Consider the following 19,097-nt stretch of genomic DNA (forward strand, 5'->3'; position numbering starts at 1 on the left):
CACTTAAGCTCATATATGAACAACAACACGCTCATATATGAACCCTGGACATTGTATAAGAAAGAATCAAAGAGAACTCTGAAAGGTAGTGAAAAAGAAGGAAATCTGGTTTTAGGGTCCAGAACCCAGAAGAACACCATAGCAGGATCTTCTCAAGCAGAGAAAGCAATACCATCCAGACTTGATGTTTCCCAGCTATTGATGTAGCAACAGAAGGGAGCCCAGATAAGCCAGGTAAGCTCATCCCTCCTCAAGCCCTACACTACTGTTAAAAGGAGACTCATTGGAAGGACTGACATAGGTAGGTAAAGGAAGCCCCTTTCTTCCCTCTAGGTCTGTGATTCTTCTTTCCCACAGAGAGAGAAAGTAGGAGGGTGAAGTCAGTAGAAGAGTTGCCTCTACAGCATGCATCCTGGTCCTGGAAACGTCTTTGTCCTGGAAGACCCAAGAAGTCTACACTGTCCAAAAACATCAGTGTGGATGGACAGAACTGGAAAAAGGGGCCCAGTCCCAGCAAGGAGTCCCAGACAGGAAGCCATTCTCCTCCCCACAGGCCTGAGACTTCACTTTTTCATCAGGTGAGACCAGGGCAAGCAATAGCATAGTCTGAGAAGCCACTTTCATTCCCCAATGAGATGAATTGGCCAAGTGGCAGCTTTGATGGACTCAAGCGTGGTAACAGTAGTGAGGTTGGCCCAGGATCGGGCAGTGTTTCGTTCTGCTGTGCGTAGGGTCACTATGAGTCAGCACCGACGCGATGGCACCTAACAACTACAACAACAATTGTTGTTAAGTATTGTTGAGTAGATTCCGATCCATATCAACTCTGCATAGGGTTTCTGAGAAGCAACCTAAAAAATTCTATGAGGCAGAATTGCAGGCATATCTCATTTTATTGAGCTTCATTTTATTGCACTTTGTAGATATTGCATTATTTTTACAAATTTAAGGTTTGTGGCAACCCTGCACTAAATAAGTGCCATTTTTCCAACAGCCTGTATTCACTACATGTCTGTGTCATATGTTGGTCATTCTCACAATATTCCAAACCTTTTCATTATGCTATTACACATTTAATATACTATAGTATCAACATAACTTTTATATGCACTGGGATCCCAACCAAGAAATTAATGTGACTCATTTTATTGCGATATTTTTTTATTACAGTGTTCTGGAACTGAACCTGCAATAATTCCAAGGTATGCCTGCACTCTGTTTTTTGGGTCACTGTGAGTCAGAATCAACTCAATGTCAGCAGGTGTGTGTGTGTGTGTGTGTGTGTGTGTGTGTGTGTGTGTGTGTCTAGTTTTGCCTTTTTAAATTTCATATAATTTGAATCATGCAGTATGCGTCTTTGAATCTGGTTGTTTTCATTTATCATAGTGCTTTTGATATTTCTTTCTGTTATTGCATATGTTGATGGTTTGTTCTTTTTTTATTGCTGAATTACATTCCATAGTATGTATATGCTACAATTCTTTACCCATTTACTAGTTTAAGGACATTGGATTATTTCCAGCATTTGGTGGTTATGAGTAAAGTTGTACTAGACATTAACATATGGATCTTTGTGTGCCTGTGGGTTTTCATAACTTAAGCAAAACCCTTAGATTTGTTTGGTTAGGTTTTATGGTAAGTGTGGCTCAATGGTTAAGTGTTTGACTACTAACTGAAAGATTGTCAGTTTGAAACCACCTGGTGGCTCGGCACTGATCAGCTCCCATAAATATTACAGTCTAAAAAACACAAAAACATATTATAATCAAACTTTTCAAAATCAAAGACAAGGACAGAATTCTGAAAACCACTCAGGAAAAATGAAAGTCACCTACAAAGGAGAATAGGACTAAACTCTGACTTCTCAGAAGAAACCAGACAAACAAGAAGACAATGGAATGACATATAAAAATCTTTGAAAGAAAAAAAAGATGTTAAGCAAGAATTCTATATCTGGCAAAACTGTCCATCAATCATGATGCCAAAATTAGGACATTTTCAGATAAACATAAATTAAAAGAATTTGCAAAAAGCAGAGCAAACTTACAAAAAATACTAAAGGGAATTTCTTGAACAGAGAACAAATGATAGCAGACAACCTGTGACTAACACACATGACAGTCTTACCTAGACTGAACCCAGATATGGAAATATTCAAAGAAAAACAGACCTATGAATCCCAGAACAGAGAACCAGAGATACAGTTGCAACAATAACCATAAACTCAAAACAGAGAATAATGTAGTGACAGAGCTTCCAAATGAAGAAGAAATCAAGTAGATTTCAAGAAAAAATAAAATGAGTAAAAATAAACCTGACTGTAACTCTAAAAACTGGGAGCTCTGGTGAGGTAATGCAGGATGTTGTTGTTGTTATTATGTGCCATGGAGTCAGTTCTGACTCATAGTGACCCTGTACAGGGTTTCCGAGGCTGTAAATCTTTACGGGAGTAGAAAGACTCATCTTTCTCCTGCGGAATAGCTGGTAGTTTCGAACTGCTGACCTTGAGGTTCGCAGCCCGATTCATAACCACTATACTACCAGAGCTCCTTAATGCACTGGAATGCAGTGTCAGTTTGAACCACAAGGTTGTTGTTGTTGTTGTTATTAGGTGCCATCAGTCGGTACTTACTTACAGCGATCTTATGCTCAGCAGAACAAAACACTGCCCGGTTCTGGGCCAACCTCACTACTGTTGCCACGCTTGAGTCCATTGATGCTGCCACTTGACCAATCCATCTCGTTGGGGGTCTTCCTCTTTTTCTCTGACTCTCCACCTTACCCAACATGATATTCTTCTCCAGTGACTGGTCCTTCCTGACAATATGTCTGAAGTATGAGAGACATTGTTTGGACATCTTGGCCTCCAAGAAGCACTATGGTTGCACTTCTTCCAAAATGGATCTATTGGTTCTTTTGGCAGCCCATGGCACTTTCAATATTCTCCTCCAAAACCATAACTCAAATGCTTCAATTCTATGGTCTTCCTTATTCACTGTCCAGCTTTCGCATGCATATGAGGTTATGGAAAATACCATGGCTTGGGTCAGGTGCACCTTAGTCCTTAAGCTGATATCTTTGCTTTTCATAACTTTAAAAAGGTCTTGTACAGCAGATTTGCCTAATGCAATATGTCATTTGATTTCTTGACTGCTGCTTCCATGAGTGTTGATAGTTGATCCAAGAAGAATGAGGTCCTTGACAACTTCAATCTTTTCTCCGCTGATAAGAATGTTGTTTATTGGTCCAGTTGTGAGGATTTTTGTTTTCTTTACATTTGGATGCAATCCATACCAAAGGCTATGCTCTTTGATCTTCACCAGTAAATGTTTTAGGTCCTCATCATTTTCAGCAAGCAAGATTGTATCATCTGCATATTGCAGGTTGTTAATGAGTCTTCCTCCAATTCTGATGCCATGTTTTTCTTCATAGAACCCAGCTTCTCGGATTCTTTGCTTCATAGCTTGTCATGATCCACACAATCAAAAGCCTTTGCATAGTCAGTAAAGAACAGGTAAACATATTTGTGGTATTCTCTGCTTTCAGCCAAGATCCATCGGACTTAAGCAATGATATCCCTCATCCCATGGCCTCTTCTGAATCTGGCTTGAACCTCTGGAAGTTTTCTGTCAATGTATGCTTGCAGCCATTTCTGTATTACCTTTAGTAAAACTTTACTCACATGGGATATCAAAGATATTACCCAATGATTTCCATATTCCGTTGGGTCACCTCTCTTTGGAATGGGCACAAATATGGATCTCTTCCAATCAGTCAGCCAGATAGTTGTCTTCCAAATTTCTTGGCAGAGATGAGTGAGTGCCTCCTGTGCCGCCTCACTTTCTTGAAAGATTTCAATTTTTATTCCATCAATTCCTGGTGCCTTGTTCTTTACCAATTCCTTCAGTGCACCTTGGACTTCCTCCTTCAGTATCATTGGCTCTTGATCATCTGCTACCTCTTGAAATGGTTTAACATCAACCATTTCCTTTTGATACAGTGACCCTATGTATTCCTTCCATCTTCTCTGAATGCTTTCTGTAGCATTCATTAATTTGCCCAGAGAATCTTTCATTAACGAGAGTTGAGGCTTGAATTTTTTCTTCAATTCTCCCAGCTTGAGAAATGCTGAACATGTTCTTCTTTTTGGTTTTCTGATTCCAGATCTTTGCACATTTTATTATAGTATTTGGCTTTATCTTCTCGAGCTGATCTTTGAAATTTTCTGTTCAGCTCTTGGACCTCCTCATTTCTTCCATTTGCATTAGTATCGCTACACTAGAGAGCAAGTTTCAGTGTCTCTTCTGGCATCCATTTTGACCTTTTTTCTTCTTTCTTGTCTTAGTGACTTTTTGCTTTCTTCCTATATATTATTGATGTCATCCCACAACTTTTTTGGTCTTCAGTCTTTAGTGTTTAATGTATCAAATCTGTTCTTCAGATGATCTGTAAATTCAGGTGGGATATATTCAAGGTCATATTTTGACTATCGTGGATTTGTTTTCATTTTCTTCAGCTTCAGTTTGAATTTGCATATGAGCAATTGGTATTTTCCACAGCCTGCCCCTGGCCTTGTTTTCACTGAATATATGGAGCTTTTCCATCATCTCTTTCCACAGATGTAGTCAATTTGATTTCTATGTAGTCCATCTGGCGAGGTCCATGTGTATAGTCACCTCATATGCTGTCTAAAGAAGGTATTTTAAATGAACAAATCATTGATTTTGCAAAATTCTATCATGCATTCTCCAGCATCATTTCTATCACCACGGCCATATTTTCCAGCTACTGGTCCTTCCTCTTTGCTCCCAACCTTTGCATTCCAATCACCAGTAATGATCAATACATCTTGATTTCATGTTTGATCAATTTCAGATTGAAGCAGTTGGTAGAATTCTTCTATTTCATCCTCGCTGGCTTTAGTGGTTGGTGCATAAATTTGAATAATAGTGGTATTAACTGGGCTTCCCTGTCGACACGTGGATATTATCCTATCACAGACAGCGTTGTTCCTCATGACTGATCTGGATATGCTCTTTTTGACAATAAATGCAACACCATTCCTCTTCAAGTTGTCATTTCCAGCATAGTAAACTTTGTGGTCATCAGATTAAAAATGGCCAATACCAGTCCATTTCATCTCACTAATATCAGCTACTCCTTGAAAATCCTATACAGGATTAGTATGGGTTGGAAGCAACTCAATAGCACTTAACAACAACAACAACAACAACCCTATATACTAGACCAAGTCTTATTCCTAGCCCTAGTTCCAACCCTTAGTGCCTAACATTCACACTTATTGTTGTTAGGTGCCATTGAGTAGGTTCCATCTCATAGTGATCCTATATAGGGTTTCTGAGGAGCAGCTGGTGAGTTTGAACTTCTCACTTTATTACTTTGTGGTTAACAGTAGGAGTTCAACACTAACACTAGTCCTGACTATAACCCTAACACTAAATAAGTCCTAGGCCTTGCTTAGACCTAAAAAGGGAAAAAAAAAAAAAATCCTGCCTTATGGAGTTTATTTTTAGAAGGAGATGACAGACAATAAAAAAAAGAGAGAAACGAAAAAGATTATAGCCTAGAAAACCCTATGGGGGCATTTTTCCTTTGTCACGTAAGGTTTCACAACAACAGTCAACAAGTCAATGACAACTTCAGCATTTAAACTAAGTATAGATTCCATGTTAATAAATGTTACTCTCACAATATTTTCTTTGTTATGCATTGACCAATTTCCACATGAATATAAGGTTATTGAAAATACTGTGGCTTGGGTCAGGCGCATCTTAGTCATCAAACAGACATCTTTGCTCTTCAACTCTATAAAGAGATCTTGTGCAGCAGATTTGTCTAATGTGATACTTTGTTTAATTTCTTGACTACTGCTTCCATGTTTGTTGATGGCTGATGTGAGCAAATGAAGTCTTTGACAACTTCAATCTTTTCTCCATTTATCTTAAGGTGATTGATTGCATCATGCTCATATACATGTGAAAGTTTGACATTGAGTAAAGAAGACCTTAGAAGAATTGATGCATTTGAGTAATGGTGTTAGAGGAGAATATTAAAAATAACAGGGAATGCCAAAAGAACAAACAACACTGTGTTGGAAGAAGTACAACCAGAATGCTCCTTAGAAGCCAGGAAGGATGGTGAGATTTCATCTGTCACACTTTAGATGTATTATCAGGATGGACCAGTCCCTGGATCAGGAAATCTTACTTGGTAAAGTAGAGGGTCAGCAGAAAAGAGGAAGAGCCCAAATGAAATGGATAGGCACAGTGACAGTAGCAATGGGCTCAAGCGTAGCAACGATTGTGAAGTTGACGCAGGGCCTGGCCCCGTTTCTTTTGGTTCATTGTGCATAAGGTTCTATGAGTGGTACTGACTGCACAACACCTAACAGTGACAGCTCACAATATGTGACAGTGACAGCTGCTGTGCACTCTTGCCAATATTTTTTATTGTCAAGTTTTTAAATGTTTACATTTTAGACATTCTAGTAGCTATGTGATGAGCCCAGGTAGTATAATGGGTTATGTTAAGAGTTGGGCTGCTAACCACAAGACCAGCAGTTCGAATCTACCAGCTGTTCCATGGAAGAAAAAAGAGGCTTTCTGCTCCAGTAAAGAGTTACAGTCTTAGAAACCCTCTACAGGGTTGCTGTGCATCAGAGCTGACTCCTCAGCACATTAAGTATCACCACCACCAGTAGCTGTTTAATGGCTCTTTCTCCTTTTCTCTTTCACACACAGCTCACTTTCTAAAACTAGTCTTTTAGAACAATGAAGTGATTACTGATACTTAAAAATGATAGTCAGAGTCCTGGTGTGGTGCTGTGGGCTAATGTGTCAGATAGCAAAGTCGTTTGAACTGCAAGGTCAGTGGTTCAAGCTCACTAGCTGCACCTTGGAAACCCTATACAGGGTGGCTATGGGTCAGAATCGACTCAATGGCACTTAACAACAACAACAAAAATGATAGTCAGGAACCTAGTGCCTACTAGAGAAAAACTCAGATTCTTCTGTGTTGTGAGATAAGCTTTGCACTATTTTCACCCAGATAACATTTTTGGCTTTGTTACAGTCCATAACTCATAACTCCAGTTATGTCAGGTTACCTTCTTGTGGTTCTGTAAACCTCTCCAGCCATTTCCCACATTTATCCAACAGTAATTTATGTAATACGTTGTTCCTTCCACCATGCCCATTCTCACTTTTTCATCTCACAGATCTCTGTTTCGTCTTTCCTGATCCAAATCAAATCAAATGTCAGTCCTTGTCTATATCATTTCTTCTGCTTCCAACACATTTGCTTGCTCCTTGCTTTGTTGCCAAGGGATTTAGGTAGGACCCAATTAAGTAACTTGCTATAGGAAGGGAGAATGTTCTTTGGATTAACTATGAGCAATTCCTCAAGAAATGGGATCTGCATTTTCTTTTTCTTTGTATTCCCTGGGACCCAATCTCCAGACTGTTAATTTAAACTTAATAATGTTGATTCAGTGGTTTTACAATATACAAGAACGATCTCAAATTCTCAAACATACAATTATTTTCAATGTTGCTTATCAGTATGGCAGATTGTATGCTCTGGAAGCAGATGCTAAGAGGGAGTTTCACATGCAAGGTACTTATTAATTTCACTGCAGTCTAGTAGATTGTGACTCAAAACCACCCTACAGGACAGCATAGAACTGCCTATAGGGTTTCCAAGGCTGCAGTCTTTACGGAAGCAGACGACCACATCTTTCTCTTGTGAAGCATCTACTGAGTTTCAAATGCCGACCTTTTAGTTAGCAGCTGCCTGCTTTACCACTGAGCCACCAGGGCTCCTCAAGGTACTTCTTGATGTTGTTGAGTGCCTTCACACCAGTTCTGACTCATATGACCCTCTATAGGGTTTCTGAGGAGCAGCTGGTGAAGTGGACCCTCTGATCTGTAGTTAGCAGTCCAGTGCGTATTCTACAGTATCACATCAGGATTTATTAGGGATGACTGACTTAGAGAGGGAGGAGGATGTTGAACTGTGATGCATGTCCTGGAGGGGATTCTGTGACATACCTGCTTCTCCAGTAATGTCCCGTGTTGAGCTCAAATGCTGGGCCTTTACACCTCCATCTCAGTCATTCCACATGGGCTGACCTCAAAAAGCCAAGTCTTTTGTTGAGGCAACTTTGAAATTGAAGCAAGCTCTGGAGTAGTTGACAGCTGGAGGCTGTTTGGCGGCAGGTAGAGCAACAAGACTTTCCTTCAAAGGGGATCTGGACGGCACAGGTCCAGTCTATCCCCTTTAGTAACAGTTGTTGTTAAGTGCCTCGGTTCTGATCCATAGAGACCCTGTATAGGGTTTCTGAGGAGTAGCTGGTGAGTTTGAACCACTAACCCTGAAGTTCAAATGGCTTTGCAATCTGGCACATTAACTCACAGTGTCATACCAGGACTCCTTAGTAACAGTAGTTAGCATTTAATGCTTTTCATATGCCAGAATACTGCAAACAAACAAAAGGGCTTCTGTATGCATTATCTCATTAATTCTCATTCTCTTCCTGAAGTTACTGTTGTCATTGTTGAATGTCACTGACTCAGTTCTGACTCATTATGGCCCTGCATAGGGTTTCCAAGGAGTGGCTGGTGGGTTTGAACTGCTAAACTAGCAGTTAACAGCCCACTGCGTATACTACAATACCACACCAGAACTCCTTACTGAAGTAGTAGTATTCCCATTTTACAGATAAACAAAATGCTGAGAGAGGTTCACACAACTTTCAGCCCAGGCAGTCTGACTCCAAAGCTCAAACATTTAAACAAAATGGTATTTTGTGATCTCTATCCTGTACTTAACAACAACAACCTGTACTTAACTGAAACCCCTTGAAACTTGGTCATCCACATACAAGGGGGCTTCAAAAGAAGTTTTGGAAAACTGGAATGAAAAGATAATGGAATATTTCCATAAACGTTTGAAGCCCCCTCATATATGTATAATTCTCTGTTAAAACAAAAATGGAATGCTCATTTGCTTCCTATTCTAAACATGGGGTGGTGGTGGTTGTGTGCCGTGAAGTCGGTTTCAACTCATTGTTATGGGAGCAAAAAGTCTCACCTTTGTCTCGTGGAATACCTGGTACTTTCTAACGGCTGACCTTAAGATTAGCTGCACAACTCATAACCACAACACTACCAGAGCTCCTTATTCTAAACATGTTGTTGTTGTTGTTATGTGTCATCGAGTCGGTTCCGACCCATAGCGACCCTGTATAGGGTTTCCGAGGGTGTAAATCTTTACGGGAGTAGAAAGCCTCATCTTTCTCCCGCGGTGCAACTGGTAAACATAAGGGGGTCTATTTTACTAAGCAGACATTTTTTTGTTTGTTTGAGCCATGTGTGGGGTTGGCTTGATAGGAGAATTTCCTTTTCAGTTTCCTGCTAGTCCCATAGTCTGAGAGATGGCTAGCCCAGCATTGAGGCTAGTCATTTGATTTAGCTTGCCTGTCTGCCATGCTTATGATGTTGGATGTGCAAAACTGAAATGCTCAGAAACTAAAGGGACACAGCATTTGTCCATTAGTATTTCTAGGCTGTCTATTTCATACCCTTCTAGGGGCACAGATGAAAGGAGAGCAGTTAACTCAAGAGCTTTTCAAGAGAAAATCCACCTTTAGATTTCCATACAGCTGTATCCGCATTATGAAAGTGAGGCAGCACAAGAGGCACTCACTCGTCTATGCCAAGAAATTTGGAAGACAACTATCTGGCTGACTGATTGGAAGAGATCAATATTTATGCCCATTCCAAAGAGAGGTGACCCAACAGAATGCGGAAATCATCAGACAATCTCTTTGATATCTCAAGTGAGTAAAGTTTTGCTAAAGGTAATACAGAAACGGCTACAATCATACATTGACAGAGAACTTCCAGAGGTTCCAGCTGGATTCAGAAGAGGCCGTGGAACGAGAGATATCATTGCTGATGTCTGATGGATCTTGGCTGAAAGCAGAGAATATCAGAAGGATGTTTACCTGTGCTTTATTGACTACACAAAGGCTTTTGATTGTGTGGATCATGACAAGCTATGGACAACATTGAGAAGTATGAGGATTCCAGAACACTTAATTGTACTTCTAAGAAATCTGTACCTAGACCAAGAAGCAGTTGTTTGAACAGAACATGGGAACACTGAATGTTTTAAAATTGGGAGAGGTGTGAGACAGGGTTGTATTCTTTCACCATACTTATTCAACCTGTATGCTGAGCAAATAATACGAGAAGCTGGGTTCTATGAAGAAAAACGTGGCATCAGGATTGGAGGAAGACTCATTAACAACCTGCGATATGCAGATGATACAACCTTGCTTGCTGAAAGTGAAGAGGACTTGAAACATTTACTTATGAAGATCAAAGAGCACAGCCTTCGATTGGATTACATCTCAATGTCAAGAAAAGAAAAATCCTCACCACTGGTCCAATAAACAACAGTCTTATCAATGGAGAAAAGATTGAAGTTGTCAAGGACTTCATTCTTCTTGGATCAACTATCAACACTCGCGGAAGCAGCAGTCAAGAGATCAGATGGGGTATTGCATTGGGCAAATCTGCTGCACAGGAACTTTTTAAAGTATTGAAGAGCAGAAATGTCAGCTTGAGGACTAAGGTACACCTGACCCAGGCCATTGTGTTTTCAATAGTCTCATATGGATGCAAAAGCCTGACAGTGAATAAGGAAGATCGTAGAAGAATTGATGCCTTTGAGTTGTGGTGTTGGAGGAGAATACTGAAAGTGCCATGGACTGCCAAAAGAACCAATAGATCTGTTTTGGAAGAAGTGCAGCCAGAGTTCTCCTTGGAGGCCAGGATGACTAAGCTTCATCTCTCATACTTTGGACATATTGTCCGGAGAGAACAGTCGCTGAAGAAGGATGTCATGCTGGGTAAGATGGAGGGTCAGAGAAAAACAGGAAGACCCCCAACGAGATGGATCAACCAGGTGGCATCATTGATGGCGTCAAGTGTGGCAGCGTTAGTGAGGTTGGCCCAGGATCAGACATTGTTTCATTCTGCTGTGCATGGGGTCACTATGAGTTGGTTCCTACTCGATGGCACCTGACAACAGCAACGTATCAGCATCAATTAGTACTGATTTTTAGTGGTGGATCTCATTCCTCTCCATTTTGTTTTGATAGATCTATATTAAATAACAGGGCTTTGAACCAGTTCATTCCGGTTTAACCCCTTGAAATTTCCTTTCCATCCTAGATATAGTAAATCAGGATCTGCATTTCAGCAAGATCCCCAGGCAATTATTAAAGATTCTTACAGCTCTTGTGGGGTTTTTGTTAAAATGTAGATTCTGGTACAGTATATCTGAGGTGGAAAGATGATAATTCTTAGCAGGTATTCAAACCAGAATGAACCATTGTGAAACCTTGCTAAATAACCTAATGAACTTTCTACAGATGTGTTTTAAGGGGAAAAATCTTAGCTTATGTGTCTATAATGTAGTTATGTGTATATATGTATGGCTTCTTAGTGTGATGCTATAGAATCAGCACTGAACTGGAAATCCCAAGGTCACCAGTTTAAACGCACCAGCTGCTCCTTGGAAACCCTATACAGGGTCGCTATGGATCAGAACTGACTCGATGGCACTTAAAAACACCAAATAATAAATACAGATATGTTGTTGGTGTTGTTAAGTGACGTCGAGTTGATTCTGACCTATAGTGACCCTGTATAGGGTTTCCAAGGGGCAGCTTGAACCAACGACCTTTCAGTTCAAATCAACTTTATAGTCCAGCTCATTAACACACAGCACCACATGGTACCATAGGGTAATCGTTAGCCTGCTAACTCCAAAGTCAGTGGTTCAAACCCACCAACAGCTCCTCAGAGACCCTATACAGAGTCACTATAACTCAGATCCAACTCCAGGGCACTAAATAACAACTGTGTATACACATATCTATATGTATATGAGGGTAAGCCAGAATGTATTGCTATAAAATCATAGAAACCTTTATTAAACAAAACTTTCTCAGTGTATCTTTCCTGGCCTTTTTCTTAAAACTTCTTCCTAACAAGCCCCTGTGATCATCCCATGTCCTTCAAGAGAATCTATCAAGGTGACCCCTTTGGAACCCATAAAAACAGTTGCCATAACCTCAGCTGACCTCTCTGAATTTGATTAGTCCTACAGATCACATTGGAAACCACTGTTTTGATTGGACTTTTTCCTTGAAGGCACCATAAGGAGACTAAGACAAGTGCATTACCGAGAGAACTTGTCGGCAGCCATCCACTGATCTAGAGATAAGTTTAAACATGTTTTGTTTGGAATAAAGTATTGTTATTATTAAGTTCTGTTGAGTTGATTCTGACTCATAGCAGCACTGTTTAGGGTTTCCAAGAAGTGGCTGGTGGGTTTGAACCATTGACCTTGTGGTTAGCTCTCTAGTGCTTATCCTAAAGTGCCACTCCAAGACTCGTTAACCTTCGTGATGGTGGTGGTGTGCCATGGAGTCTGTTCTGACGCATAGCAACCCTGCAGGTTTCCAAGGCTATATCCATAAGGCAGCTGAAAGCCTACCTTTCTCCCAAGAAACAGCTGATAGTTTTGAACTGCTGACCTACTCATAACCATTATACTACCAGATGAGCTTGAACCACCAACCTTGCAGTTCAAACCAACTTTGCAGTCCAGCACATTAACCCGCAGCACCACACCAGGACCTCAGAATCCTAGTAGCCATAGTTTTGACTTACCCTTGTGTACATAACCAACCCAATACCATTAAGTGGATTCTAACTCTATATGGGGTTTCCAAGACTGTAAATCTTCATGCAAACTGAAATATTGTTGTTGTTGTTAAGTGCTGTAGACTCGGTTTATGACCCCTATCGCCCCTGTATAGGGTTTCAGAGGAGCAGCTGGTGAACTTGAACCTCCAGGCCTCCAGGTTCAAGCGGACTTTGCAGTCCAGCACATTAACCAAGACTCCACAGTACCACACCAGGACTCTAAAAATATAAGTTTAGGTCTTTCCATGCATTATCTTTTTTTTATGGATAACTACAATAAAATAAAGATAGACCATCTCAGTTATTATTAGAGGTGATAATTTGCAGTCTAAGTGTGTTGCCATGGATACTTAAGAGCCCTTACCCCCTACCCCCACCCCAAAGCAAATACTTGGGCTTGGGAGTCAGGGCTTAATCCTGAGGTGCTTTTCAATAACACCAGCTGTCCAGAGCCTGAAAGGCGTGGCAAATTACACTATTATTAGAGTGAAATGGTAAGGCTAAGCTAATTATTGGTGGACTTTAGTCACAGGTGTTTCTAAAAGGCTGTACTTGCACTCCTAATCAAGTCTGATTGGGGCAGAACAACAGCGCAGCGTGGGACTATCAAGGAGTTGTTTATGCTGCCTTTCATCGGCATAACAAAAGAGGCCACTGTGGGCCTTCTGTTCAGCTGAGTTGTCAGTCGTGCTCTGAGTTTGTCATTACAGGTAATCACACTGATGTTTCTCTTTGACTTAGTCCAGTCATGGAGATCTGTTTTCTAATAATATTTTACTTGATAGTCACACAACAGTTTAATGTAGCTGAGCCATTCTGTGACGACTATTTCCATCGAATACTATTTTTAGTGATTGTAACTTAGGTTTACAGAACTCAAATCCAGAACTATATCACAGATATTATATTCTGCCTAGTTCATATTGTTGGTGGTTCTTCAAGTATTTCCATTTCGATATTTGCACAAATTCCCTGTTCATCTTTTGTGTCCCTAGTACAGTGTCAAGTTGATTCCAAAATAAACCTCTTCCTTCATTTAATAGTATTTAATTAACTGAATATTCAAATATTATCAGTTGTTAAAATGCATGCTTGAAGGGAGATGATATATGAATTCATCATAGCTTGATATTATACTGAGTATGATAAATTGCTCTGCTTAGCAAAGCAGACCTGAATATCCTAATCTTTGCTTCTTAAAATAATGAAAAGAAAACTTCTCTGATGTCCACAGACCATAAAGAAGTTCACATTTAATAGTTAATAACACTTACATGCCTGGCATTTTGCTTCCAAATAAAAATGATGTAGATTCATTACCCAAACACAACTTGATAATGAACTGACTTTTCTATTGTATTCCTCTATGCCTCATATAGCCCATGCATATTTTAGAAAGTGATACGATTAATACTTCTACATATAACTTTGGAAAACCTAGTTGACATTTTGCCTTACAAATGTTCTCATTCCACAGTCTCACAAATGCCTGTAAAATCATAACTATATAAACATGGTTCTTTGTAGAGGTACCTTATGCTACCACAGACAGAGGAAGATGTACTCACCCACTCTCTGGAGGTAGAATGGGGGTTATTAAGAGAGACAGATGACCTCATAAATGCGTGTGTGTGCAGATCAATATCATGGAGCCTAATTTGAGTTTAGAGGTACTCTAAGATGATTGAGGTCTCAAGTTTTGTCAAAGTCCATTTCGTCAGGATATTCTTCCCTTTGCAGCTTTTCTGTTCATTGCAGGCGAGTGGGAGTTGCTAGTTTCTGGAAATAATTATGTGTCTGTTAAAGGCAGTGATTGGTAACTTTTATCTTATCTTATGTAATTGCACAGGACTTTCTAAATTACTTACAGAAACTGAATATAGTACCTCTGTAGCCAGATCAGGAAATACTATACACAACAAAGAGTGACATCAGAAAAGTGATTTAAGAGAAGCCAATTTGTACCTATAATGGTCACATGAATTATCATTCAGTTAATTTTTAAAAATGCCTACAGTGCTTGTAGCCCTTCAAGAAGTCCTGTTCTTAGACATAGCTAGCTACCAACACTAGTTGCTGTCTTACTTTCTTCCAACAAAATTTATTTCTTTACTTTCATCTCTGATAACCCAGGGATGTAACTCGTCAATCATTTCTGGAGAACATAGTACATCTTGATTTTGTCTGACCCTTTGGAGAGGGAAAAAAAAAAAGAATGCCTCTTCATTTATTGTGAGAGTAACATCTCTAGAGAAGGAAGATTCGAGATCTCTGACTATGAGCATGAGTTATTTGAGCACTTATATCAATTAGGATAGGATAGGCTCTGATGTAATAATAACACCCCCGAACCAAAGGGACTTAACACCAAGAAAGTTTGTTTCTTGTTCATGTTACAAGTTCATAACAGGTGAGCTGGGGATTCTGCCACATCTAAACTCCTGCTTCCATAATCACCACAGTTGTGGGAAGGTAAAGCATGCATTGTCACTTAAAGTTTATGTGAAACAAGTAACTACTGCTGTCATTTTATTAGTCATACTGTTGTTCCGTGCCATTGAATCTGTTCCTACACACAGGAAACCTGTGTAAGCTTTTGAGGAGCAGCTGGTGGGTTTGAAATGCATGCTTTGTGGTTCACAGTCCAGTGCTGATCATACAGCGCCACATTGGAAAGTCAAGTAGTCATATTTGTTGTTAAGTGCCATCAGGTCAGCTCTGACCCATAGCGATCCTGCATAGGGTTTCCCAGGAGCAACTGGTGAGCTTGAACCACCGATCTTGTGGTTCAAATTAACTCTTCAGTCTGGTGCATTAACCCACAGCACCACACTAGGGCTCTACTAGTTATATTATTGTTATTGTTAAGTGCTGCAAAGGATAGGGCTCTGAGAGTGGAGAACTACTTAAGGCCTGAAGCAACTTTTATTTTAAATCACATGCTGTAAATGAACACCTAGTAAGCTAGACCAGTCGAAGACCTAAGTACTTAACTGTTGTTGTTAGGTGCCATCGAGTCAGTACCGACTCATAGTGACCCGATGCATAACAGTATAAAATACTGCCCAGTACTGCACCAACATCACAATCATTGCTACGTTTTTGCTCATTGCTGCTGTCACTATGCCATTCCATTTAGTTGGGAGTCTTCCTCTTTTACTCAGATCCTTCAAGTTACCAAACATGATATCCTTTTCCAGGGTTGAAAGATGAAGTGTGGCTACCTGCCTTCCAACGAGCATTCTGGCTATACTTCTTCTTACACAAATCTGTTTATTCTTTTGGCAGTCCATGGTACTGTCAATATTCTCCTCCAGCACCATAACTCAAATGCATCAATTCTTCTATGGTCTTCCTTATTCATTGTTCAACTTTTGTAGGCCCCACTTTTCAATATGAGATTATTGAAAATATCATGGCTTGCATCAGTTGCACCTTAGTCCTCCATCTGACATCTTTGCTCTTCAACATTTTAAAGAGGTCTTGTGCAGCAGATTTGACTAATACAATACATCCTCTGATTTCTTGACTGATGCTTCCATGAATATTGATGGTTGATCTGAGAAACATGGAGTCTTTGACAACGTCAATCTTTTCTCCATTTATCATTTTTATTTACTGGTCCAGTAGTGAGGATTTTTCTTTTCTTTACACTGAGGTGCAATCCATATCGAAGGCTGTTGTCTTTGATATTCACCAGTAACTATTTTAAGTCCTCTTTGCGTTCAGCAAGCAAGTTTGTACCATCTGCATAACACAGGTTGTTAATGAGTCTTCCTCCAATCCTTTTGCCATGTTTTTCTTCATATAACCCAACTTCTCAGATTATATGCTCAGCATACAAATTGAATAAGTATGGTGAAAGAATACAACGTTGGTGCACACCTTTCTTAATTGTAAGCCATTCAGTGTTCCCTTGTTTTGTTCAAATAACTGCCTCTTGGTGATTGTTCATATGAGCACAATTAAGAGGTAATTAATTAGCACTAATTAAAACAGGAATTCATGGGGAAAAGTAAAAGATGAGATTGTATTATAATACTAGGCTGAGAAAATACAATTTATTCTTTCTCCAATTTGAAATCACATGAAATGACAGAAATACAGAAATGTACAGGGAGCAAATTCCTAAGAAAACGCAAATATCTATGTCGTGCTGTGGGTTAATGCTATGGACTTCAGGGTAGGTTTGAATTGCAAGGTCAGTGGTTCAAGTTCACAATCCGCTTCTTGTAAACCCTACATAGGGGCACTATGAGTCAGAACTGATTCGACAGCACTTCATAATAACAAAATATCTATCTAGTCTCTTCTAACATACTCTTATGTACTTTTGTCCTGTTTTTAAATGAACTTTTGCTTTCTTACTGTATGATGTTTTTTGTTTTGACGTATGAAAGAAACAATTTTATTATGCGAACTGCATAAAGAGAATCACATTCTCATTCTATTGAACGTAACACAGCAGTGGTCAAAAATAATGAATTGTGGAATGGATCCCAGGACATAAGGCAAAAGATCCCATCCAGAAAAATGTCAGGCTTCCAACTTCACTGAATCCAGTACTGAACGTACTTCTCTAAACTCCTCAGCATCTTCCAAGTCTTTTTCACTTTCTAATAGCTGCAGAAGATTAGTATGTGCAGCTTCCAACCTGCGCTGGCAAATCTGCAATTATCATCTGGGACTCTTGCAAGATCTCGGCCTGCTTTTTAATGGCATAATTTTCACCATCTTCAGCCTTCATGTTTTCAATCTTTTCTTCCTGTTGTTTTGCTTCTTTTTCACACATCACTTTTTCTTTGACCAATCACTTCACTACGCTGGTTTTGATTTTGCCTTCCAACCTGAGATGCTCATCTTCCACTAATATATGTGACAATATCCGGTTGCTATTCATCATGTTTCCATTCTCTGGTACTGTATATGACAATGTTCTGCTGGTATCCATAAGGTTTCCAGGGCCTAAACATTCAGAAGTAGTCTGCCTCTTCTTCCTAGTTTGTCATAGTCTATAAAGTCCAGGTGACCCTGTTAGTATTTAAAATACAGGTCCCATCACAGGAGCACACAAGCCACCACAGTACGGACACACAAGTGATGGCACAGAAGAGTGAAATGCAAATAATATGAGAATTTCAATTAAATCAAAAATTAGATTGGTCAAAATAATGTGCTTGAAAATATCAAAATTGACAAGAATGTAAGGAGATCTTTCCTTTAATTTATTATGAAATTGTACATTGGAATAACTTTAAAAGTTGTTGTTTGTTAAATTGCCATTAAGCTAATTCAGAAACCTCCAACTACATGTGTTACAGATTAGAATTGCTCTATTGGGAGTGGACGCAAACCGCAAGTTCAGTAGTTCGAACCCACCAGCTACTCCACAGGAGAAAGATGAGACTTTTTGCTTCCACAAAGATTTTAAACGCCCGAGAAATACTATTTAGGATCTCTATGAATCGTAACCAACACAACAATATTTAACAACAGCAACAATCTTAATGCAAGTAGGTGGCCAGACCTTATCTTCCTGGAAACTTTGTCTCTCATACCTCAGACATATTGTCAGGAGGGACCAGTCACTGGAGAGGGATATCATGTTTGGTAAGGTAGAGGGTCAGAGAAAAAGAGGAAGACCCCAATGAGATGGACTGGCCAAGTGGCAGCATCAATGGTCTTAAGTGTGGCAACAGTAGTGAGGTTGGCCCAGGACTGGGCAGTGTTTCGTTCTGCTGTGCATAAGGTCTTTATGAGTCAGTATTGACTCAATGTCACCTAACAACAACAACAATAACAACTGCTGAGTAGGTTTGAACTGCCAACCTTTAGATAAGCAATGGATGGATTACATAGCTTTGCATTATTTATTCAAATTAACAAATGCACATAGCCTATGTAGTAAACAGAATAATGATGTCCCAATGATGTCCACTTCTTTATTTCCAAAAACTTTCGCTATGTGATATTGTATGGCAAAGGGAATTAAGGTTGTAGATGGAATTTAGGATGTTGATTGACGGACCTGAAAATAGAATGTTCACTGTCAGGAGCTATAGGAAAAGTACTTTCAGTTAGCAGTACAAACCCACTAGCTGCTCTTCAGAAACCCTATAGAGGGTCTCTGTGAGCTAGAACTGACTCGATGGTGCTTACAACAATTGCATGGGCCCAATGCAATTACAAAGGAGCTCTGGTAGCGCAGTGGTTACGAATTAGGCTGTGAACCGCAATGTCAGCAGTTCAAAACTACCAGCTGTTCTGTGGGAGAAAGATGAGGTCTTTTGCTCC

The 19,097-nt window shown here is 39.8% G+C and overlaps 1 pseudogene; it reads right to left on the reverse strand.

The window, feature by feature from the left end:
- Nucleotides 1-17,339: 17,339 nt before the first annotated feature.
- Nucleotides 17,340-17,706, reverse strand: LOC102823034 (annotated as a pseudogene).
- Between the last annotated feature and the right edge of the window lie 1,391 nt (nt 17,707-19,097).

This window comes from Chrysochloris asiatica, unplaced genomic scaffold (assembly GCF_000296735.1).
Source record: "Chrysochloris asiatica unplaced genomic scaffold, ChrAsi1.0 scaffold00021, whole genome shotgun sequence".
NCBI lineage: Eukaryota > Metazoa > Chordata > Mammalia > Afrosoricida > Chrysochloridae > Chrysochloris > Chrysochloris asiatica.